Source organism: Pongo abelii, chromosome 18 (assembly GCF_028885655.2).
Source record: "Pongo abelii isolate AG06213 chromosome 18, NHGRI_mPonAbe1-v2.0_pri, whole genome shotgun sequence".
Lineage (NCBI taxonomy): Eukaryota > Metazoa > Chordata > Mammalia > Primates > Hominidae > Pongo > Pongo abelii.
The window spans coordinates 73,202,014-73,225,982 of record NC_072003.2 but is presented as its reverse complement, the minus strand read 5'-3'; the positions used below and the strand labels follow the sequence as shown (position 1 = coordinate 73,225,982).

General features: G+C 44.3%; 1 protein-coding gene across 3 annotated transcripts in view; it reads left to right on the top strand.

Annotated features, from left to right (window-relative positions):
* IL34 (interleukin 34) overlaps positions 1–23,969 on the top strand; it is a 76,111-nt gene that overhangs the window by 32,571 nt on the left and 19,571 nt on the right. Inside the window, exon 1 of one of the 3 annotated variants that reach the window (XM_054534098.2) lies at positions 14,002–14,225. The exons of the other annotated variants lie outside the window; for them this stretch is intronic. The gene's annotated coding sequence lies outside the window, so the exon portion shown is untranslated. Of the gene's footprint in view, positions 1–14,001; positions 14,226–23,969 lie in introns of those variants that run through there. 3 annotated transcript variants of the gene reach the window in all.

Genomic DNA, 23,969 nt, shown 5'->3' with positions numbered 1-23,969 from the left:
GGCAGGGCCAGGCCCACAAACTACTCACAGCCTGAAGGCACTGGGGGCTGGAGGCTAGGGGGATCTGCTAGTGAATGGTGAATATGGTGCAGAGGCCAAGGCCCAAGCTGGAACACGGTGCAGAGGCCAAGGTCCAAGCTGTGGTTCATCCAAGGCTGTGCTCCCAGATGAAGCTCTGGATCTCAAGTAAGGCCCACTGTGCCGTAATTACTCCAGAGACTTTAGTTTCCTGAATTCCACTCCCTTTCCCTCTGTATTAGAATGATTCACACTAAAGTGTGAAAGATTGTCAGCTCAGAACCCTCCCAGAAGCAATGCATCCTGAAAAGAAACTGGATTAAGAAAATGTGGCACATATACACCATGGAATATTATGCAGCCATAAAAAATGATGAGTTCATGTCCTTTGTAGGGACGTGGATGAAATTGGAAATCATCATTCTCAGTAAACTATCGCAAGAACAAAAAACCAAACACCGCATATTCTCACTCATAGGTGGGAATTGAACAATGAGAACACATGGACACAGGAAGGGGAACATCACAGTCTGGGGACTGTTGTGGGGTGGGGGGAGCGGGGAGGGATAGCATTGGGAGATATACCTAATGCTAGATGATGAGTTGGTGGGTGCAGCGCACCAGCATGGCACATGTATACTTATGTAACTAACCTGCACATTGTGCACATGTACCCTAAAACTTAAAGTATAATAATAATAATAAAAAAAAAAGAAAGTGCTTGTTAACCCACATCAATCTCTAATTGAATGGACTTTTTGATGGGTATAAAGGGAGTTGGAAAAACGCACACAGTGTAAATCTGGAGCCTTTGGGGCTCAGGAGGGATTCTTCAGCTTCCCCAAGATCAGCTTCCCCACCCCCATTTCTGCTTCTCCCCGCAATTAGAACACATGTTTTTTGTTTGTTTGTTTTGAGACAGAGGCTCGCTCTATTGCCCAGGGTGGAGTCCAGTGGTACGATCTCAACTCACTGCAACCTCTGCCTCCCAGGTTAAAGCGATTCTCCTGCCTCAGCCTCCTAAGTAGCTGGGATCACCATGTCCAGCTAATTTTCGTATTTTTAGTAGAGGCGGTGTTTCACTATGTTGGCCAGGCTGGTCTCGAACTCCTGACCTCAAATGATCTGCCTACCCTGGCCTCCCAAAGTGCTGGGATTACAGGCCTGAGCCACCGCGCCCGGCCTCAAACCACATCTGTTGAGAAATGCATGTCGTCTTCTTCAGGTTCCCTAAGCAGGGCCGGTCAAAGGGGTGTCACTGGAGGTGAGGGTGATGCAACTGAAAAAATAATTTCATCAAAAGTGTATTTTTGCAGAGGCTGGTGGTTGGAACTAATCTCCCTGGTAAGTGGTTTATTTCTCCGGAGAGTGAAGGACTGTGCATGATTTAGTAAATTTCCATGCCATGTTCTGAAGGGCTGGCATCCCTTCTTGGCTCAGGCAGGCTTGTAGCGTAGACCTGGGGACATGGGGTCAGGGGTGGGGCGGTATTCCTGAGGCAGGGCGGCCACACTGCATGGGGCCTCACCTGGTCTCCGCCCTTACTGTGCAAGTGCCCTTGGGCAAGTCACTTACCTTTTCCAAGGCACAGTTTCCTCATCTGTGGCTATTCCAGAACCTTGGTACTCAGTGTGGTCTGCAGACCAGTGGTATCTGCAGCACCTGGGAGCTTGTTAGAAATGCAGAGTCCAGCCAAGAGTGGTGGCTTACACCTGTAATCCCAACACTTTGGGAGGCCCAGGTGGGCGGATCACCAGAGGTCAGGAGTTCGAAACCAGCCTGGCCAGCACAGTGAAACCCTATCTCTACTAAAAATACAAAAATTAGCCAGGCATGGTGGCGTGCACCTGTAGTCCCAGCTACTTGGGAAGCTAAGGCAGGAGGATTGCTTGAACCTGGGAGGTGGAGGTTGCAGCGAGCTGAGGTCGCGTCACTGTACTCCAGCCTGGGTGACAGAGTGAGAGTCTGTCTCAGGAAAAAAAAAAAAGAAAGAAAGAAATGCAGAGTCCAGCCAGGCACGGTGGCTCACCCCTGTAATCCCAGTGCTCTGGGAGGTTGAGGCAGGAGGACTGCTTGAGGCCAGGAGTTTGAGACCAGCCTGGGCAATACAATGAGAATTTGTCTCTTAAAAAAAAAAAAATTATCCAGGCGTGGTGGTGCACGCCTGTAGTCCCAGCTACTCGGGAGGCTGAGGTGGGAGGACTGCTTCAACCCAGGAGTCTGAGGCTGTTGTGAGCTGTGATCATGCCCCTGCACTCCAGCCTGGGCAATGGAACAAAACCCTGTCTCAAAAAGAAAAAAAAAAAAAAAAGAAGAAGAAGTGCAGTATCTGGCCCTACCCCAGACCTTCTGAGTGAGTCTATATTTTAACAAGATTCCAGGTAATGTGTCTGCATGGCACAGTTTGAGGAACCCTTCTCTGGAGCAGACTCCTCAAATGTGGTCCTTGCACCAACCCCATCAGTATCATCCGAGAGACAAAGCATGCTGGAAATGCAAGTTCATGGGCCCCTGACCTACTGAATTGTATGTCTGAGGGAGGGGCCTGGAGGCTGTGTTTTTAACAGCCTCTCCAGGTGGTTCTTAAGCCCGCTGAGGTTTGAGAAGCATGGAAGCTCAGATTCAACAGTGATGGTAGCCGAGGTGTAGCTGTGGTGCAGCTGCTGAACGCGGAACCTGTTTTGTTTTTGTGCTGCTTTCAGAAATGTGCACACACTTGCCTTTCACAGCAATTTCATGATGTTGTCTGTTCTTATCTTTGCTCTGCCTAAGAGATAAGTGGGTTTTACGGGAGGTTATGTGAATTGCCTACACTCTTTCTGTCTCACAATGTCTTGCAATAGCAATATTCACATAAAACATTTCTGGCAAGTGTCAGTGAGCTATTACAGGTGATAAAACTTCTTGTAAATATTTGTTCCTTGATTATAAACGACAGAGGCTCTGTTGGAACAGGAGCTGGGGTAGATCTTGTAGGTCTTGCCCAAGGCTCAGGAACTGATGAACTGCAACTCCTCTGTTTTACTGCTTAGTATTTTGATCAGAGAATAAATTCATATGGTTTCAACATCATGTAAAATAGAACTACAGCGAAGAGTTTTCTTCCTGCTTCTGTCCCATAACCGGCCTCACCGGGTAACTGTTTTTATTTTATTGGGTCTAATCTAATTAGAGCAGATCCTCAGGAAAACTGAGAAACTCCTGATCTATGGCTCCCCTGTTACCCCCCAAATCTCTGGACTTACAGTGTATGCATTTTTGCAACTTATTTTACTACCCTGACAAAAAGTCCATCGAATTCTAGACTTATTTGGGTTAACAAACATCTTCTTTTAAAGACACACTGACCAGGTGCGGTGGCTCACGCCTGTAATCCCAGCACTTTGGGAGGCCGAGGCGGGTGGATCAAGAGGTCAAGAGATCGAAACCATTCTGGCTAACATGGTGAAACCCTGTGTCTACTAAAAGTACAAAAATTACCTGGGCGTGGTGGCGCTCACCTGTAATCCCAGCTACTCGGGAGGCTGAGGCAGGAGAATTGCTTGAATCCGGGAGGCGGAGGTTGCAGTGAGCCGAGATTGCGCCACTGCACTCCAGCCTGGCAACAGAGTGAGACTCTGTCTCTAAATAAATAAATAAAATAAAATAAAATAAAATAAAGATACACTCTCTCTGAAAGGTGTCTGAGTTGCCAATCTTTCACGCTTTAGTGTGAATTATTCTAATATGTTCACTTTATGCAAATGCAAGCATATACAAATATATAGATATAGATAGATGAAAGGGCCGGGCGCAGTGGCACGTGCCTGTAATCTCAGCACTTTGGGAGTCTGAGGTGGGCAAATCACTTGAGCTTAGGAGTTCGAGACCAGCCTGGGCAATGCGGTGAAATCCCATCTCTACCAAAAATACAAAAAATTAGCTGAGTGTGGTGGCGCACACCCGTGGTCTGAGCTACTCGGAAGACTGAGGTGGGAGGATCGCTTGAGCCCAGGCAATGGAGGTTGTGGCAAGCTGAGATGGCACCACTGCACTCCAGCCTGGGTGACAGATTGAGATCCTGTCTCAATAAAAAACATTCGCCCGCACTCCAACCCCTTCCACAGATATTTATAGATAAAAGCTTTGCCGCCTCTGCTGAACACAGCTTCCAACATAGAAAACACACAGTTCAGTGTCTTGCTTGTTTTACTGAATCTGTCATGCTATACTATTGTGTGGCGAACATGCAGATTATACCATCTGCTATCACAGATGCTGATGAGATGAAAAATCTCATACATGTGGCCTGTTGCAGGTGCATACTGTATATGCAGGAGAAATTCCCAGAAACGGTATTGCTAAGTATCTGCATTTGTGATTTGAGAGATATTGCCAATTTCCACTCCATAACGTTAATACCAATTTGTACTTCCATCAGCTTTGGATGAAAAACTAGTTTGCCCACATCATTGCCAACACATTAAATTGGACTTATATCATTGGATTTTTACCAATCTGATAGGTGAAAAACAGTGACTCAATGTAGTCTTAATTTAAATTTGTTATGAAAAGTTTTTAATTTATAATGTGTTTAAGGCCTATGTATTTTTCTATGACCGTCTTACTCATATTGTTTGGCTTATTTTTAAAATTACATTGTTGACTTTTTCTTTTTTATTTCTATGAGCCGTTTACATATTAGTGAGATTAGTCTTTTGTGCCTTTGATATAAATTGCATTCAATTTAGTGTGTCTCTTTTATTTTGTTAATTTTTTGGTTTAGTATATACAAGTTTTTATTTCTATGGAGTCAAATTTATCAGTCTTTTATGGTTTCTGAATGTTTAATCACAGGTACCAAAACCTTCCCACTTTAAGAAAACACGATGTGTATGGTTTTTCTTTTGTTGTTTGTTTTTGTTTTTGTTTTTTTTGAGGCAGAGTTTTCCTTTTGTTGCTCAGGCTGGAATGCAGTGGTGCAATCCTGGCTCATTGCAACCTCTGCCTCCCAGGTTCAAGTGATTTTCCTGCCTCAGCCTCCTAAGTAGCTGGGATTACAGACAAGCGCCACCACGCCTGGCTAATTTTGTATTTTTAGTAGAGATGGGGTTTCACCATGTTGATCAGGCTGGTCTTGAACTCCTGACCTCAGGTGATCTGCCCGCCTCAGCCTCCCAAAGTGCTGAGATTCCAGGCGTGAGCCACCACACCTGGCCAAAAACACGATGTGTCCTATGTTTTCTTCTATTATTTTATATTCAAATTTTGATCCTTTTGGAATTTATCCTGATGTGTGCTCTGAGGAGTAGGTCCAATTTTATTTTTTCTTCCCGATGACTTTTTTCCGCTAAATTGTGAAGCTATTTTATCATAAGCCATTTATCATGAGCTCTTTTCTCTATATGTACTGGAGTCTATTTCAGAACTTGCTACTCTTTTCCATTAGTTTCTCTTTTTATTCATGTTCATTCAAGTTCCCACTGTTTTGTTTATTAAGGTTGATAATATTTTAAAAAATATATATTTCTTATAGAGACAGGGTCTCCCTATGTTTCCCAGGCTGGTCTTGAACTTCTGGACTCAAGGGATCCTTCCACCTCAGCCTCCCAAAGTGCTGGGATTACAGGCCTGAGCCACTAAGCCTGGCCCTAAAAAATATATTTTAATATATGAAAGGCATGTTCCCCTTATATTTTGAGCTCTTTCAGGCTATTGCTCATTTTTTTCCATTTGAACTTTAAAATCTAATATCTAATTACACAAACACACAGGAAAGCTGAAGTATAACACATATACAGAAAAGTAAATAAATTGGAAGTATACAGCTTGAGGAGCTATCACAAAGTGAACACACCCTTGCAACTATTACCAGCGTGTAGAAGCCCCCCACCAGATCCCGAAACAGTCACTATCCCACCCTCCCTCCAAAGGTGCATCCCTTCTCTCCCCTCCCCCTCCCCTCCCCTCCCTTCCCCCTCCTTCTCCCCCTTCCCTCCCATCTTCTTTTTCTTTCTCTTTCTTTGAGACAGGGTTTCTCTCTGTTGCCCAGGCTAGAGCACAGTGATGCTATCTAGGCTCACTGCAGCCTCTGTCTCCTGGACTCAAGCAATCCTCCCAAGTAGCTGGGACTACAGGCACAAGCCACCATGCCTGGCTAATTTTTTTATTTTTTTGTAGAGATGGGGTCTCACTATGTTGTCCAAGCTGGTCTCGAGCTCCTGGGCTCAAGCAATCTGCCTACTTCAGATCCCAAAGTGCTGGGGTTGCAGGTGTGAGCCACTGTGCCTGGCCCTTATTTCTTGTCATAGATTGGTTTTGCTGTGTTTTTTTTAAAAAACTTTAAATATGTGTATTCTTTTGTATCTGGTTTCTTTTGCTCAACATTTTATTTGTGAGGTTTATTTATCCACATGCCATGAACATTGTAACACATGGCTTTTGGTGCCCATGTATACACATTTCTGTTGGATATTTACTTACGAAAGAAATTGCTAAGCTGTGGGATATGCACATGTTCAATTTCAGAAAATACTGCCAAACTGTTTTCCAAGTAGATATGTGACAATTTACCTTCCTTCCAGAAATGTCTGAGAATTCCATTTATTCCACATCCTTGCAACACTTGGATTTTTTTGGTCTTCTTAATTTTATTCACTCTGGTGTGTGTGTAGTGGTAATTAATTGTGGTTGAGCACCTTATTGTATGTTTATTGGCCATTTAAATATACTGTCTTGTGAAATGCATTGGGATTGCTTTAAATTTATACATTAACTTCAGAGAATTGGACCTACTTATGATGTTAAATCTTCCCATCCAAGAACACAGTATATCTTTTTCCATTTGTTTAACTCTTCTGTGTCCTTTAGCATTGTTTACAGTTTTTTAGTATATATCTTGCACATTTCTTGATAAGTTTATTTCCAGGTATTTTACATTTCTTGTTGTTATTGTAAGTGGGCTCTTTTCTAACTGGCTAGTGTGTGGGTATTTATTTATTTATTTATTTATTTATTTTGAGATGGAGTCTCGCTTTGTTGCCCAGGCTGGAATGCAATGGTATGATCTTGGCTCACTGCAACCTCCGGCTCCCGGGTTCAAGCGATTCTCCTACTTCAGCCTCCCAAGCAGCTGGGATTACAGGCACCCGCCACCATGCCTGGCTAATTTTTGTATTTTTAGTACAGATGGGGTCTCACCATGTTGACCAAGCTGGTCTTGAACTCCTGACCTTAATTGATCCACCTGCCTTGGCCTCTAAAGTCCTGGGATTACAGGCATGAGCCATCACACCTGGCCTTTTTTTTTTTTTTTTTTTGAGACAGGGTCTTACTGTGTTGCCCAGGCTGAAGTGCAGTGGCTCAATCATGGCTCACTATAGCTTCGAACTCCTGGGCTCAAATGATCCTTCCACCTCAGCCTCCCAAGGAGCTGGGACAACAAGCACGTACCACTGTGTCCAACTAACGTTTGTATTTTTTATGTATAGACAGGGTCTTGCTATGTCGCCCAGGCTGGTCTCAAACTCCCGGCCTCAAGTGATCCTCCCAAAGCACTGATATTATAGGCATGAGCCACCATACCTGGCCCCTGGCTATTGTTTATAGTAGTTTGTTAGTTGATTCTCTTGGATGTTCTAGATTTATAATCATCTCATCTACAAGTGGAAATAACTTCACCTCCTCCTATTTAACTCTTGTATCTCTAATTTTGTTTGCTGATGTAATTGCATTGGCTATTACTTCCTGTATAATGGTAGTGAGCATACTTGTATTGCTTCTTTCTTTAGTGGGAATGCCTCTAGTGATTCTAAGTTATGCAAAATGCTGGCCTTTATCTGAGGTTGAGGTATTTTATCATGTTAGGTAATTATCCATCAATTCCTACTTTTCCTGATTTTTATCTAGCATTTACAGATCTCCCAGAACCTACTACAGTTGTCCTTTTGAATACTTGCGGAACTGGTTCCAGAACCCCCCAAAGATACCAAAATCCATGGACACACAGGTCCCTTATACAAAATGGCATAGTATTTGCATATAACCTACTTACACCTTCCCGTGTAATTTAAATCATCTCTAAATTACTTATAATAACTAATACAATGTAGAAACTATATAAATAATTGTTATACTATATTGTTTGGGGAGTAATGACAAGAAAAATGTCTGTACATGTTCAGTACAGAAACAATCATTGTAGGCCTCACTACATTTTTTTTCTTTTTTTTTTAATTTGAAATGTTTGTGAGTACATAGTAGATAGATATATTTATGCGGTACATGAGATATTTTGATACAGGAATTCAATGCTTAATAATCACATGAGTGTACATGGGGTCTCCATTTTCTCAAGCATTTATCTTTTGTGTTATGATTCAGTTATACTGTTTCAGTAATTTAAAAATGTACAATTACATTATTGACTCTAGTCACCCTGTTGTGCTATCAAATACTAGCTCTTATTCATTCTGTCCATGTTTTTGTACCAACCAACCATGATTTCCACCTCCTCCCACCCACCAACCATTCTTCCCAGCCTCTGGTAACTGTCCTTCTACTCTCTATCTCCATGAGTTTAATTGTTTTAATTGTTAGCACCCACATACAGGTGAAAACATGTAATGTTTATCTTTCTGTGCCTGGCTTATTTCACTTAACATAATGATGAACTCATGTGGTTACAGATGACAGGATCTCATTCTTTTAATGGCTGAATAGTACTCCATTCTGTATATGTACTACATTTTCTTTCCTTCTTTCTTTCTTTTTAATTTTTTTTGGAGATGGAGTCTCTCTGTCGCACAGGCTGGAATGCAGTGATGTGATCTCAGCTTATTGCAACATCTGCCTCCCAGGTTCAAGCGATTCTCCTGCCTCAACCTCCCGAGTAGCTGGGATTACAGGTGTGCATCACTATGCCTGGCTAATTTTTGTATTTTTAGTAGAGACGAGGTTTCACCATGTTAGGCAGGCTGGTCTCGAATTCCTGACCTCAGGTAATCTGCCAGCCTCGGCCTCCCAAAGTGCTGGGATTACAGGCATGAACCACCTCGCCTGGCCCCTCCCTTCCCCTCCCCTCCCCTCTTCTCTTCTTTTTTCTTTTCTTTTTTTTTTTCTGAGATAGGGTCTCACTCTGTCACCCAGGCATGATCAGTGCAATCATGGCTCACTGCAGCCTCAATCTCCCAGGCTCAATTGATCCTCCTACCTCAGCTTCCCAAGTAGCTGCAACTACAGGCACACCACCACGCCTGGCTAATTTTTATATTTTTTTGTAGAGACGGGGTTTCGCCATGTTGCCCAGGCTGGCCTCAAACTCCTGGGTTCAAGTGATCCTCTGGTCTCAGTTTTCCAAAATGTTGAGATTACAGGAGTGAGCCACCAAGCTCGGGTCACATTTTCTTTATCTATTCATCTGCTGATGGGCACTCAGTTTGCTTCCAAATCTTGGCTATTGTGAATAGTGCTGCAATAAACCTGGGAGTGCAGATATGTCTTCAATATACTGATTTCCTTTCTTTTGGGTATATACCTGGCAGTGAGGTTGCTGGATCATATGGTAGTCTAAACTACATTTTCAATTTGTGGTTGATTGAAACTGAAGATGCAAAATCCATGGACACAGAAGACTGACTGTGTTATGTTATATTAAGAAGCTTCCTAATATTGAACCATCCTTGCACTCTTGGAATAAAGTCTCTCTGGTTTTTCAGTGTCTTGTGCCCCCAACTGGAGAAGCTCCTTTGACTGAGCCAATAGCTACTGTGGACTCTTGTGGACATGGTCTGTGGACATTGACAGGGCCAGTACCCATAGGCCTAAGTTTCCTTTCCTGCAGTAAGAAATTATTGGTTTGATTCTCTTCTGAGAAACCCAGCTCAAAGTCCTTTATGTTGTCAGGGAGAATAGAAACTGGGTTTTCCCATGGAGTTAGAAAAAACTAGTCTTTTCCAGTTTATTCTTGTTTTTATTAACTTTTAAAACAAAACAAAACAAAACATATTAAATGTTTTTTTTAATATGTTAAAAACAAAACCAAAGAATCTTTATCCTGTTATACTCAGCTTTGTTTATATAATGTTTTGGAGGATGTCCCAATGACCTTTTAGAGTCTCTGGGCTGTTATAAAACTAAACTTGGGACTCACTTCCGTAGTGTTTCTCAAGAAGAGTGGAAAAATAAAAAAGTTAAAATAGTTTTGGCCAGTAACAAAGAAAAACCTTTAGGTTCTTGGTCACTGGAGAATATGGTACTTAATCCCTAGAAGCAGATATACACTGGGTGGGATAGCCCAGTGGTTGAGATGGTCCCTGCTGTGCAGCTTACTGTTGTGTGTAATCTCAGACAAGTTACCTCATCCCTCTGGTCCTGCATTTCCTCATCAGTAAGAGAAGATAATAATATTGAGCCCAGGAGTTCGAGACCAGCCTGGGCACCATGGCAAAACCCCGTCTCTACAAAAAAAAATTATAATACAAAAAATTAGCTGAGTGTGCAGTTGTGTACCTGTAATCCCAGCTACTTGGGAGGCTGAGGTGGGAGGATTACCTGAGCCTGGGGAGGTCAAGGCTGCAGTGAGTGGAGATCGTGCCACTGCACTTCAGCCTGGGTGATAGAGTGAGACCCTGTTTCAAAAAAAAAAAAAAAAAAAGAGAGAGAGAGAAGATAATAGTTCCCAACTCCAGCCTTGTTGGGAGGCAATTAGTTAATGCTTGAAAGTTCCTTGGGACATGGTAAGCACCAGTGAATATGGAGGAGCCTGTGGGGATGAGATCATGTAGTAGGGATTGGGCCGGGTGGTCTCTGCACTCAGTAGCCATTTCTGACCTTCGCTGACCCTAATCCTCATGCAGATATCTGCAGGGTGTGCTTAGACAAATGATGGGCCTGTTCTCAAGGTCTAGGCTTCTACCATGAAGCAAAATAATGAAGTTAAAAACAAAATCTCCTTTTGTAAGTGTTTAGGCTATAGGAACCAAAGGAATGGAGCTGAAGATTCCTTCAGGTAGGCATTTTGGGGAACACATCTGTGAATGAATGGGAAGAGGAGCTGGGCCAATGCTCTCGGCTCCTGACCAGGTGGTCCTGAGGGCTTAGACTCCAAGGAAGGGAGTGCTCTTATAAGCGGGCCAGTGGCTTTCCAATGGAGCATCTGCAAAGTGGGTCTCTGGGGTAGTGCTGCACAGAGATCATGTGGTGTTTGTGTTTGAGAGAGTTAAGGGGGCATTTTTGCTGTGGGCAGAAGGGACAGTATCTTTGTGATAGACGAGCAAGAAGGGAGAGCTATGGGAGGGATCTGGCTGGTCAGTGGCCAAGTACTGCCCCTCAAGGTCAATTCAGAGTAGCGTTGGGCTGGCTTTCTTTTGGGGGTGCTGTCTCATTTGATGAAGCATGAGCCAGGTTGGAGCCTTCGTCACCAGCTTGCTGTTTCCAACGAGCAATTTTCTATTGTTAAAATTGGAGTATAACTTACTTAAAATAAAATTCTTACTTAAAATGTGTCTTATCAGGACATTTTTTTTCTTTTTTTGAAACAGGGTCTCTGTCACCCATGCTGGGGTGCAGCGGCATAACCATGGCTCACTGCAACCTCAACCTCCTGGGCTCAAGTGATCCTCCCACCTCAGCCTCCTTAGTAGCTGAGACCACAGGTGCATGCCACCATGCCTGGCTAATTTTTGTATTTTTAGTAGAGACAGGGTTTCGCCATGTTGCCCAGGCATGTCTCAAACTCCTGAGCTCAAGTGATCTGTCCTCCTCGGCTTCCCAAAGTGCTGGGATTACAAGTGCCCAGACTGATTTTTTTTTCTTTTGAGACAGGGTCTCACTCTGTTGCTCAGGCTGTAGTGCAGTGACACGATCATGGCTCATTGCAGCTTTGACCTCCCAGGCTAAAGCGATCCACCTGCCTCAGCCTCCTGAGTAGCTGGGACCACAGGCGAGCACCACCATGCCTGGCTAAATAAAAAAAATTATTATTATTTTTTTCTCTAGAGACGTGGTCTCCCTATGTTGCCCAGTCTGGTTTCAAACTTCAGGCCTCAAACAATTCTCCAACCTCGGCCTCCCAAAGTGCTGGGATTCCAGGTGTGAACCATTGTGCCTGGCCAAAATACACAATCTTAAATGTTCAGTTTGGTGGTATAGTAGTTTCCCAGAGCTTCTGTAAGAAAGTACCACATTTGGTGGCTTAAAGCAACAGAAATGTATTCTCTCATAGATCTGGAGGCTAGAAATCCAAGATCAAGGTGCTGGCAAGGCCATGATCTCTCTGAAGGCTAGAGGGGAGGATCTTTTCCTGTCTCTTCCCAGCTTCTGGTGTACAATTCCTGGTGCTGTGTGGCCTGTGGACCTCACTGCAGTTTCTCAATCATCACGTGGTCTTCTCCCTGAGTCTCCCTCTTTTTTTTTTTTGAGACAGAGTCTCGCACTGTCGCCCAGGCTGGAGTGCAGTGGCATGATCTTGGCTCACTGCAACCTCCGCCTCCTGGGTTCAAGCGATTCTCCTGCCTCAGCCTCCTGAGTAGCTGGGATTACAGGTGTGCACCACCACGCCTGGCTAATTTTTGTATTTTTAGTAGAGACAGGGTTTCACCATGTTGGCCAGGCTAGTCTCAAACACCTGACCTCAAGTGATCTGCCCGCCTCGGCCTCCCAAAATGCTGAGATTACAGGCATGAGCCACCGTGCCCGGCCATCTCTCTCTTCTTATCAGGACACCAGTCATTGGATTGGGCCTACTAATCTGATATGACCTCACTCTCATTTGACGAATGATGTCTGCAAATACTCTGTTTCCAAACAAGGTCATATTCTGAGATTCCAGGTAAGATATGAACTGGGGGCAGGCGGTACTGTTCAACCCAGTACAGATATGTTTTATTGACAGTTATATATACCCACGTGACCGCTACTCTAACAAAGAAGAGACAGAACATTTCCAGGCTGGGCTCAGTGGCTCACGCCTGTCATCTCAGCACTTTGCGGGGCCAAGGCGGGAGGATCACCTGAGGTCAGGAGTTCGAGACCAGCCTGACCAACAAGGTGAAACCCCCATCTCTACTAAAAATACAAAAATTAGCTGGGTATGGTGGCACGTGCCTATAATCCCAGGTACTCAGGAGGCTGAGGCAGGAGAATCCCTTCAACCCAGGAGGCGGAGGTTGCAGTGAGCCGAGATTGTGTCACTGAATTCCAGCCTGGGCGACAGAGCGAGATTCCGAATCAAAAAAAAAGAAAAAAGAAAAAAAATTTCCAAAGTTCCCTAATGCCCCTTTCCAGTCAGATCCTTACCACCACCACCCACCCAGGATAACCACAGGTCTGATTCCTATCACCATAGATTAGTTTATTGGCCTGTGTTTGCATTCAAATAGCTGGAATTATGTAGTGTGCATGATTTTGTGTCTGGTGACTTTTGCTCAAAATAATGTTTTTGAGATTCATCCATGTTGCCGCACAGATCAGCAGTTTGTTCCTTTTAATTTCAGAGTAATATTCCACTGTCTGATTATGGCACAGTTCATATGTCCAGTCTTCTGTTGGCGGATCTTTGGATGGTTTTCAGTTTTAGAAGTGCCTATGATTCATAGTATGAATACAGCAGCAATACGCATTCTTGGTCATTCGTCTTATGGCCATAGAGTTTGATTTTTCTAGGTTAAATTCTAGGAGTGGGATTGCTGGGTCAGAGGCTAGGTATGTGTTTAACTTTGTTAGAATCGCCAGTCTTCCAAAATGACAATCCCAGCTTATACTCTCAAGGGTAACGTGAAAGGCCCCATTACCATGCATCCTGAGAACTCAAACAGTGATTTTCTTGGCGACAGATATTTTCTTTGATCCATAGAGGGGATAACCCCTCTGCAGAGGTTTCCATCACAGAGCTCTCAAGCTAAACACCCTCCAGCTGCTGCAGCCTACCCCGCTCCTTTTTGCTTTGTTTTCTTTTGTCTCCTGCTGTTCTCAGGAAGCACAAAGGCCTGTTAGAGGCCCTTTGTCTACTGTCCCAGCACCAGTGTGGATGCTCCACAGTCTGTTCTTTTACTCTTGAGTCCCCTTGCTAGTCACAGGTCAGAGGCTGGAGGTCAGGGGTCAGAGGTCGGAAGCTGGAGTCCTTCAGCAGAACATCGGCAGCTTCCTTGAGCAGGAGCTGTTTCCAGTGTTCAAGGGTCCCATTGACTGGTCCTACGCTGGGTTTCTTTCTTGCCTTCTTTCACAATCAAGTAAGTATTTTGCTCACAGATCTCTATTGATAGTGCCAAAACAACAGCAAAAGGGGAAATGATTCAAAAATAAAAGAAAAAGCCTATGTTTTTCCAAAACCCATTTTTTTACTATTAGTAATACGAGTGAGTAATTATAACAATAGCAAATACCAAGATAGCATGTACTGTATGCCAGCTCATGTTCTAAGTTTTCTGTCTATAGAAATCCAGTAAATCCTTACATAGGCCTTTGAGGTCAAAATCTCATATCAAGCCCATTTTACAGATGAGGGGGCTGAGGCAAAAGAGGATCCTCACCTTGCCCAGGGCAAGGTGGAGCCAGAGTTTGAACCCAAAATGTCTAGCTTCAGGGTCTGTATCTTTTTTTTTTTTTTAATTTTTATTTTTGAGACAGAGTCTCGCTCTGTTGCCCAGGTTGGAGTGCAGTGGCGTGATCTCAACTCACTGCAGCCTTCACCTCCCAGGTGCAAGTAATTCTCTTGCCTCAGCCTCCTGAGTAGCTGGGATTACAGGTGTGCGCCACCACGCCCAGCTAATTTTTGTGTTTTTCATAGAGACAGAGTTTCTCCATATTGACCAGGCTGGTCTCAAACTCCTGGCCTCAAGTGATCCCCCTGCCTCAGCCTCCCAAAGTGCTGGGATTACAGGTGTGAGCCACTGCGCCGGCCCCAGGGTCTGTATTTTATACCTGCATGTTTTCCGTTGGTTCATTTACAGTCTAGAAACTTAACCCCATTTATTTAAAAAGGAAACTTTGTATCACTAGCATAAATGGAAGATCCACATTGCTTGACATAGATAGTAACTGTAACAAATGAATACTCTGACATAGTGTTGTGGCTCATGCCTATAATCCCAGCACTTGTGGAGGTTGAGACCAGAAGTTTGAGACCAGCCTGGGCAACACAGCAAACCCTGTCACACACAGACACAAAAAATTAGCTGGGCATGACTGAGTGCACCTGTAGTCCTAGCAATGTAGGAGGATGCCTTGAGTCCAGGAGTTCGAGGCTGCAGTGAGCCTGATTGTGCCACTGCACTCCAGCCTTGGCAACAGAGAGAAATCCTGTCTCAAACAAACAAACAAAACAAAACAAAAAACAAAACAAAATGAAGAAGAAGAAGAAGAAGAAGAATATAACAACATAACATGATTCTAAATAGCACCTATTGCCCCTTCCCTATTTTTTTTTTTTTTTTTTTGAGACGGGGTTTCATTCTGTCACCCAGGCTGGAGTGCAGTGGCGCAGTCTCGGCTCACTGCAAGCTCTGCCTCCCAGGTTCATGCCATTCTCCTGCCTCAGCCTCCCGAGTAGCTGGGACTACAGGCTAATTTTTTGTATTTTTAGTAGAGACGGGGTTTCACTGTGTTAGCCAGGATGGTCTCGATTTCCTGACCTTGTGATCCGCCTGCCTCGGCCTCCCAAAATGCTGGGATTACAGGTGTGAGCCACCGCGCCCGGCCGCCCCTTCCCCGTTTTTAATTTTTTTAATTTATTTTTTCTTTTCGCCTCTAGCTTTGCATGGATGATCCTTCCCCGTTTTTTAAAGTGGTTTGTGCTTTGGGTGTCATATAAGAATCAAATCAAAGTTACCAAGATTTTCTCCTAGAAGTTTTAGGTTTTACAATTAAGTCTATGGTCCATGTCAAGTTAATTTCTTTCTATTTATTTATTTATTTATTTATTTATTTATTGAGATGATTTTCTTGTTGCCCAGGCTGGAATGGTGTGATCTCAGCTCACTGCAACCTCCGCCTCTCGGGTTCAAGTAATTCTTCTGCCTCAGCCTCCCCAGCTGGGATTACAGGCATGCACCATCATGCCCGGCTAATTTTATATTTTTAGTAGAGACGGGGTTTTACCGTGTTGGCCAGGCAGGTCTCAAACTCCTGACCTCAGGTGACCTGCCCCCCTCGACCTCCCAAAATGCTGGGATTACAGGTGTGAGCTGCCACGCCTGGCCAAGTTAATTTCTATACGTGGTATGAGATAAGGGTTGAGTTTAATTTTTTATATACATATATAAGGATGTCAAATAGTTTCCACAGTGTTGATTGAAGCGACTTCTTTCCTTTGTCTTCTTTGAATCTGACTTTTTTCAGAGACTGGGAGGTTTGATTCTCACAGTTGTTGCAAGGATAAAAAGGTATAATTATTTTGCTATGCTCTATTTAAAGCAATCGGCACATGGTCAGCACTCAGTATATACTAGTTCTCAGATTTTGCTAACTGCTTTTCTGTGGTTTGACATTTAGGTGGTTTCCAGGTTTTTTTGTTTTGTTTCGTTTTGTTTTTTGCTTCAAGTGTAAACAGCAGTGCAGTGGATATCCCAGGCATTCAGCTTTGTTTTCTTCTTTAAAACTATTACAGAGTATATTTCTGGGTCTTTCTCCATACTACAAATCAGTGTAAATAGTGGACCCATGCACTCTGCCAGAAGCCATGGGCTGCTTTTGAATTAGCCCTGCTTCCAACCAGAGGGAGCTCTCTGGGAGGTTTAAAAACTGGAATCAGGCTGGGCGCGATGGCTCAAGCCTCTAACCCCAGCACTTTGGGAGGACAAGGTAGGAGGACCACTTGAGCCTGGGAGTTCAAGACCAGCCTGGGCAACTTAGCGAGACTTTGTCTCTACAAAAGAATTGTAAAACTTAGCTAGGTGGTGCACACCTGTAGTCCCAGATACTTGGGAGACCGAGGCAGAAGGATCACTTGAGCCCAGGAGTTTGAGGCAACAGAGTGAAGATCCTATCTAAAAAAAATAAAGAAAAAAGAAAAAAAGAAAAGAACTGGAGTCATCCCCTTCCCTGGGGAAACTTTCCTGTCTTCTGACACCTTCACTCTCTCCCTAGTCCTCTGACTGGTGGTTTCTTATCCTCCCAATAGCTGCATACGCTTTCCCATGATATTTTATATTTATTTATTATATTTTTGAGACAAGGCCTTTCTCTGTCACCCGGGCTGGTCTTTCTGTGTCAGCCACGGCTCACTGCAGCTTGGACCTCCCGGGATCAAGCCTCTTGAGTACCTGGGACTGCGGGTATGCTACCACATCTAGCTAATTGAAAAAAATTATTTGTAGAGATTAGGTCTCACTATGTTGCCCAGGCTGGTCTCAAACTCCTGGGCTCAAGCAATCCTCTTGCCTCAGCCTCCGAAAATGCTGGAATTACAGGTGTGTGCCACCGCACCAGCCCAGTTTGTTTGTTTTTAAACAAATAAACTGGTTTAAGTAAAAAAAGTGGATGAATGCAGGGAAATCTATCTCCATGTAGGTAGATCTGGCTCAAGGGTGTTGTGGTAGACACCTGGCTCTAAGTTAGGAAATGCTGACTAAGGCATCGCCCTGTTTTGGTGATTCTGTCGCTTATAAAACTGGCATGGATTTTCATGTTTTGTTTCACCTGAGAACACTCCAGCTTGGGAGATGCCCTTGGGATATGGTGTGGCACTGAGCTTTCCAGATGTGCTGACACTGATCACAGATAGGTGGCACCCACCAGAAATGTACAGCCCGGATCCGGGAGTGTATTTGATTAAATTCATTCAGATGTCTTTGGGTCATAATGGGAAAATGCACATCCAGAACCCAGCCAATCTTGTTTGAGAAGCAGGCATTTGAAAACAAATTCCACAGGCCTGGAGACTATCTGATTTCAGGCAGAGTACAGAAATAGGAGGAAAGCACAATATTCCATTTATATCAGACATCTTGGCAAAGCTGTTGATCTGCTACTGCCTCTGCTTGCCTCATGGGGAAAGGCTTGATCAGAAAGTGAGATGAATTAGAATACCACATGTAGCAGCCCTCAGTGAATTAATGGATCTAGGCATTAAGCAGCGTTGGCTGCCAGCATCAGCAGAGTGGAGCGCAGTTGTCACGTGCCTTCTGTTGAAAGAACACAGCACCGCTTGTATCATGACAAAGGGCTTGAGCTTGAGCTTGAGCCTGTTCCCACTGCAAACATGCAGAAAGAGAAGGCAGAGGAGGCCAGGCGTGGTGACTCACACCTCTAATCCCAGCACTTAGGGAGGCCGGGGTCGAGGACTGCTTGAGCCCAGGAGTTTCAGACCAGCTTGAGCAACATAGTGAGACCCTGTCTCTACAAAAACTAAAAATAAAAATTAGCCAGGTGTGGTGGTGCATGCCTGTAGTCCAAGCTACTCGGGAGGCTAAGGTGAGAGGATCACTTGAGCCCAAGAGGTAGAGGCTTCAGTGACCTGTGATTACGCCTCTGTACTCCAGCCTGTATGACAAAAGGAGACCCTGTCTCCCAAAAAAAAAGACAGAGAAACATGTTGAAGTGGACCATGAATCTGCAATCAGGAAACTCTAGGCTATAGACGAGGGACACTTGTTAAAAGAAAAACTTTACAAGAATAAATTTAATAGTTTATTATCATGATCAAGTATTAGGTACTGTACATAATTGTGTGTGCTAGACTTTTTGGGTTTTTTTTGTTTGTTTTTTGGTTTTTTTTGCTTTGAGACAGCGTCTCACTCTATCACCCAGGCCGGAGTGCAGTGGTGCCATCGTGGCTCACTGCAGCCTTGGCCTCCCGGGCTCAAGCAATTATTCTGCCTTAGCTTCCTGAGTTCAAGCAATTATCCTGCCTTTGCCTCCTGAGTACCTGGGACTACAGGTGCACACCACCATGCCTGGCTAATTTTGTATTTTTTATTTTTGTAGAGACAGCGTCTTGCTATGTTACTTTGTGTTGACTGTAATCACAGCACTTTGGGAGGCCGAGGTGGCTGGATCACATGAGGCCAGGAGATCGAGAGCAGCCTGGCCAAGAAGATGAAACCCTGTCTCTACCAAAAATACAAAAGTTAGCCAGGTGTGATGGTGCATGCCTGTAATCCCAGCTACTTGGGACGCTGAGGCAGGAGAATCTCCTGAACCCGGGAGGTGGAGGTTGTAGTGAGCTGAGATCTTGCCACTGCGCTCCAGCCTGGGTGACAGAGCAAGACTCCATCTCAAAAAAAAAAAAAAGTTAATTTTTAAATGTATATATTTCAATCAATTAAAGTTATTTTTAAGTCAGGCTTTTTGAAGTACAGTTGATGTACGGTAAAGCTCATCCTCTTTAAGCATACAGTTGGATAAATTTCAACAAATAATATACCAACACTTCATTCAGGATTTAGAGCATTTCTTTCACCTCCCAAAATTCCCTTGTGCCCCTTCTCAGTCAATCCCCTTCCCCACTCCCCATTTTGGGATGTCACTGATCTAATTTCTGTCCCTGGAGTTTTGCTTTTTCCAGAAAACGCTGAATGTACATACAGGATATATAGGTATATACTCCTAAGTATATACTCAAGAGAATTGAAAATGTTGCCTGGGCATGGTGGCTCACACCTGTAATCCCAGCACGTTGGGACGCTGAGGCAGGCACATCACTTGAGGTCAGGAGTTTGAGCCTAGCCTGGCCAACATGGTGAAATCCTGTCTCTACTAAACATACAAAAAAATCAGCCAGAAGTGGTGGTGCACGCCTGTAATCATAGCTACTTGGGAGGCTAAGTAGGGGAATCACTTGGACCTGGGAGGCAGAGGTTTCAGTGAGCTGAGGTCACACCACTGCACTCCAGCTTGGGCAACAGAGCGAGACTCCGTCTCAAAACAACAGCAACAACAACAGCAACAAGAAAATGTTATGCCTACACAAAAACTTGCACATGGATTTTCATAGCCATATTATTCATAATGGCCAAAAGGTGGAAACAGCCCAAAAGTTCACCAACCAAGGGCACTGTATACTTAAAGAAGGTGAGCTTCACTGTCCATCAATTACACCTCAATAAGCCTGACTTTAAAGTAACTTCAATGGATTGAAATATATAAATTAAAAAAAAATTCTTTCCCTCCCTCCCTCCCTTCCCTCCTTTCTTTCTTTTTTTTACTTTTTGAGATGGGATCTCACTCTGTTGCCCAGGCTGGAGTGCAGTGGCATGGTCATGGCCTGTTGCTGCCTCCACCTCCCCGGATTCAAGTGATCTTCCCACCTCAACCTCCCTAGTAGCTGGGACTACAGGTGCAATCCTCCATGTCCGGCTAATTTTTGTATTTTTTGTAGAGACAGGGTGTCACCATGTTGCCCAGGCTTGTCTTGAACTCCTGGGCTCAAGCAATCCACCCCCCACAACCTCCCAAAGAGTTGGAATTACAGGCACGAGCCACTGCGCCTGGCCAAAATTAATAATTTCAAAATGACCCTAAAAATCCTCATTAGTTACCTTTGGAGGAAGCCAGAAAGCAACACAATCTGAAATGGACAAAGAAAATGTGGGATATTCATGCAAGGGAGCATTATTTGACAATAAAAAGAGTAAAGTACGGATACATGCTGTGTCTTAGTTTACCTGACCTTCCATAACAAAATACCATAGACTGGGTGGCTTAAACAACAGAAATCTGTTTTCTCACCATTCTCTGGGCTAGAAGTTTGAGATCAGGGCACCAGCATGATTGATTTCCGGTGAGGGCTCTTCCTTTGGGTTGCAGATGGCCACCTTCTCACTATGTGCTCACATGACTTGTTCTTTGTGTGAGTATGGGAAGAGACAGAGAGAGAGAGAGAAAGAGACAGAGACAGAGAGAGTGAGCGCACTCTGATGTCTTTTCTTTTCTTCTTCTTTTTTTTTTTTTTTTGAGATGGAGTCTCACTCTGTTGCCCAGGCTGGAGTGCGGTGGCGTGATCTCGGCTCACTGCAACCTTTGCCCTCTGAGTTCAAGCGATTCTCCTGCCTCAGCCTCCTGAGTAGCTGGGATTACAGGCACCTGCCACTGCGCCCGCCTAATTTTTGTATTTTTAGTACAGATGGGGTTTCACCATGTTGGTCAGGCTGGTCTTGAACTCCTTACCTTGTGATACACCTGCCTTGGCCTCCCAAAGTGCTGGGATTACAGGCATGAGCCACTGAGCCCGGCCTGATGTCTTTTCTTATAAAGGCATTATCCCACCATGAGGACCCCGTCCTTGTGACCTCAGCCAAGCCTAATTACTTCCCAAGGCCTCATCTCCAGGAACCACCACATTAGGGGTTACAGCTTCAACACGTGCATTTTGGAGAGACACAAACATTCAGTTCATAACATGCTACAGAAAGAATGAACCCTGAAAACATGCTAAGCGAAAGAAGCCAGGCATGAAAAGTCCCGTATTGCATAATCAATCCCATTTATATGAAATGTCCAGAATAGGCACATCCGTAGAGACAGAAAGAATATTAGTGGTTGCCAGGGGCTGGGAGGAAGAGGGAATAGGGGGTGACTGCTAATGAGCTCAGAGTTTATTTTGGGGGTGATGAAAATGTTCTGTAATTAAATAATGGTGACTGTTGCACAACTTAGTGAGTACACTAAAAAAAAACCCACAAAGTTGTATACTTTATTTATTATTTATTATTATTTTTATTTATTTATTTTTGAGACGGAGTCTCGCTCTGTCACCCAGGCTGGAGTGCAGTGGGACTACCTCGGCTCACTGCAGCCTCTGCCTCCCGGGTTCAAGTGATTCTCCTGCCTCAGCCTCCTGAGTAGCTGGGATTACAGGCATGCACCACCAAGCCTGGCTAATCTTTTGTATGTTTAGTAGAGACAGGGTTTCGCCATATTGGCCAGGCTGCTCTCGAATTCCTGACCTCAGGTGATCCACCTGCCTTGGCCTCCCAAAGTGCAGGGATGACAGAAGTGAGCCACCGCACCTGGCTGTTGCACACTTTATTTATTTATTCTGAGACAGGGTCTTGCTCTGTCACCCATGCTGGAGTGCAGTGGCATGATCATGGTTCACTGCAGCCTTGACCTCCCTAGCTCAAGTGATCCTCCCACCTCAGCCTCCCAAGTACCTGGGACCACAGGCCCGTGCCACTACACCCAACTAATTAAAAAAAATTTATTTTGGTAGGTATGGGTTCTCGCTATGTTGCCCAGGCTGGTCTCAAAGCCCTGGGCTCAAGCAATCCCCCGGCCTTGGCCTCCCAAAGTGCTGGGATTACAAGTGTGAGCCATCACACGCAGCCTGTACACTTTAAAATGGTAAATTTTATGGCATGCAAATTGTATATTGATTTTTAAAAAGAAAGAAAAAAGACTTAAGATGCACAACAGAGATTTCAAAAATAACCAGGAAAAATTGAACATGGATTCTATATGAAATCATATTAAAGAGTTATTAATTTGAAGGTTGTGTGATAATAATATTGTGATTATATATTTTAAAAATCCTTACATACTGGTGAAATGGCATGTTTGAGATTTGCTTTAAAATATTCCTGGAAAAAAAATTGGGGGATGAGTAAAACTGGAATGACAGAAGATTGATAACTTTTTTCTTTTGTTTTGAGACAGAATCTCGCTCTGTTGCCCAAACTGGAGGGCAGTGGTGCAATCTTGGCTCACTGCAACCTGCGCTTCCTGGGTTCCAGTGATTCTCATGCCTCAGCCTCCTGAGTAGCTGGGATTACAGGCATGCACCACCACGCCTGGCTAATTTTTGTATTTTTAGTAGAGACAGGGCTTCACCATGTTGGCCAGGCTGGTCTCAAACTCCTGACCTTTTATGGACAACTCTGTGGAAATAACTTTTTTGTTTTTCTTTTGGTATTTGAAGTTGTTAGTTTTTCCCCTTCTCCTTGGAGTTTATTCTGTCTCAAGTGATTCACCCGCCTCGGCCTCCCGAAGTGCTGGGATTACAGGTGTGAGACACTGCACCCGGCCAGATTGACCATTTTTGAAGCTGAGTAACAGCTATATGGGGGTCTGTTATACTATTCTACCTTGTTTCAGTTTGTTTAGACAACTTCCATTATAAAAAGTTGCAAAAAGTAGGCCAGGTGTGGTGGCTCATGCCTGTAATCCCAGCACTTTGGGAGGCTGAGGCCAGTGGATCACGAGGTCAGGAGATCGAGACCATCCTGGCTAACACGGTGAAACCCTGTCTTTGCTAAAAAATACAAAAAATTATCCGGGCGTGGTGGTAGGCGCCTGTAGTCCCAGCTACTTGGGAGGCTGAGGCGGGAGAATGGTGTGAACCCGGGAGGCGGAGCTTGCAGTTAGCCGAGTTCACACCACTGCACTCCAGCCTGGGCAACAGAGTGAGACTCCATCTCAAAAAAAAAAAAAAAAAAAAAAAGTTGCAAAAAATAAATAAAATACGGCAGAGAAAAAAAAAAGTCTTGGCTAGTCCTGAATTCTAGAAAGTTCGTCTTCCAACTGAAGATTCTGAGCTGGGTCCTATGGCAAGGACAGCACACTTTTGTCCTCAAAGGCCCCTTGACTGGGGACTGAGCTTCAATCTGAGGGAAGCTACCTGAACCACTCCTAGAAGTTGTTTTGATTTGGGGCTGAGCCGGTGTATGGAGCATTTTGGAGATGGTGGACCTTTGTGGTGTATCAGTTAGCTCCTACTGTGTGACAAACCACCCTAACACTTAATGGCTTAAAATAAATAAATATTGATTACATCTCATGATTCTGTGGGTAGACTAGGATGCTGGGATGACTTGGCTGGGACCAGCTCATCTAGGATAGCCTCTGTCAAATGTCAGGGGCTTCAGTAATGCCTCCTCTAGCAGGCTACCAGGATTACTTACATGATATGAAGGTCCCCTGGTAGCAAGAGAGGTAAAGTCCCAATGCACAAGTATGTCCCATTGGTCACAGCAAGTCATGTGGCCAAGCCCAGCTCAGCCTGGATCTCCTGGGCTCAAGCAATCCTCCTACCTCAGCCT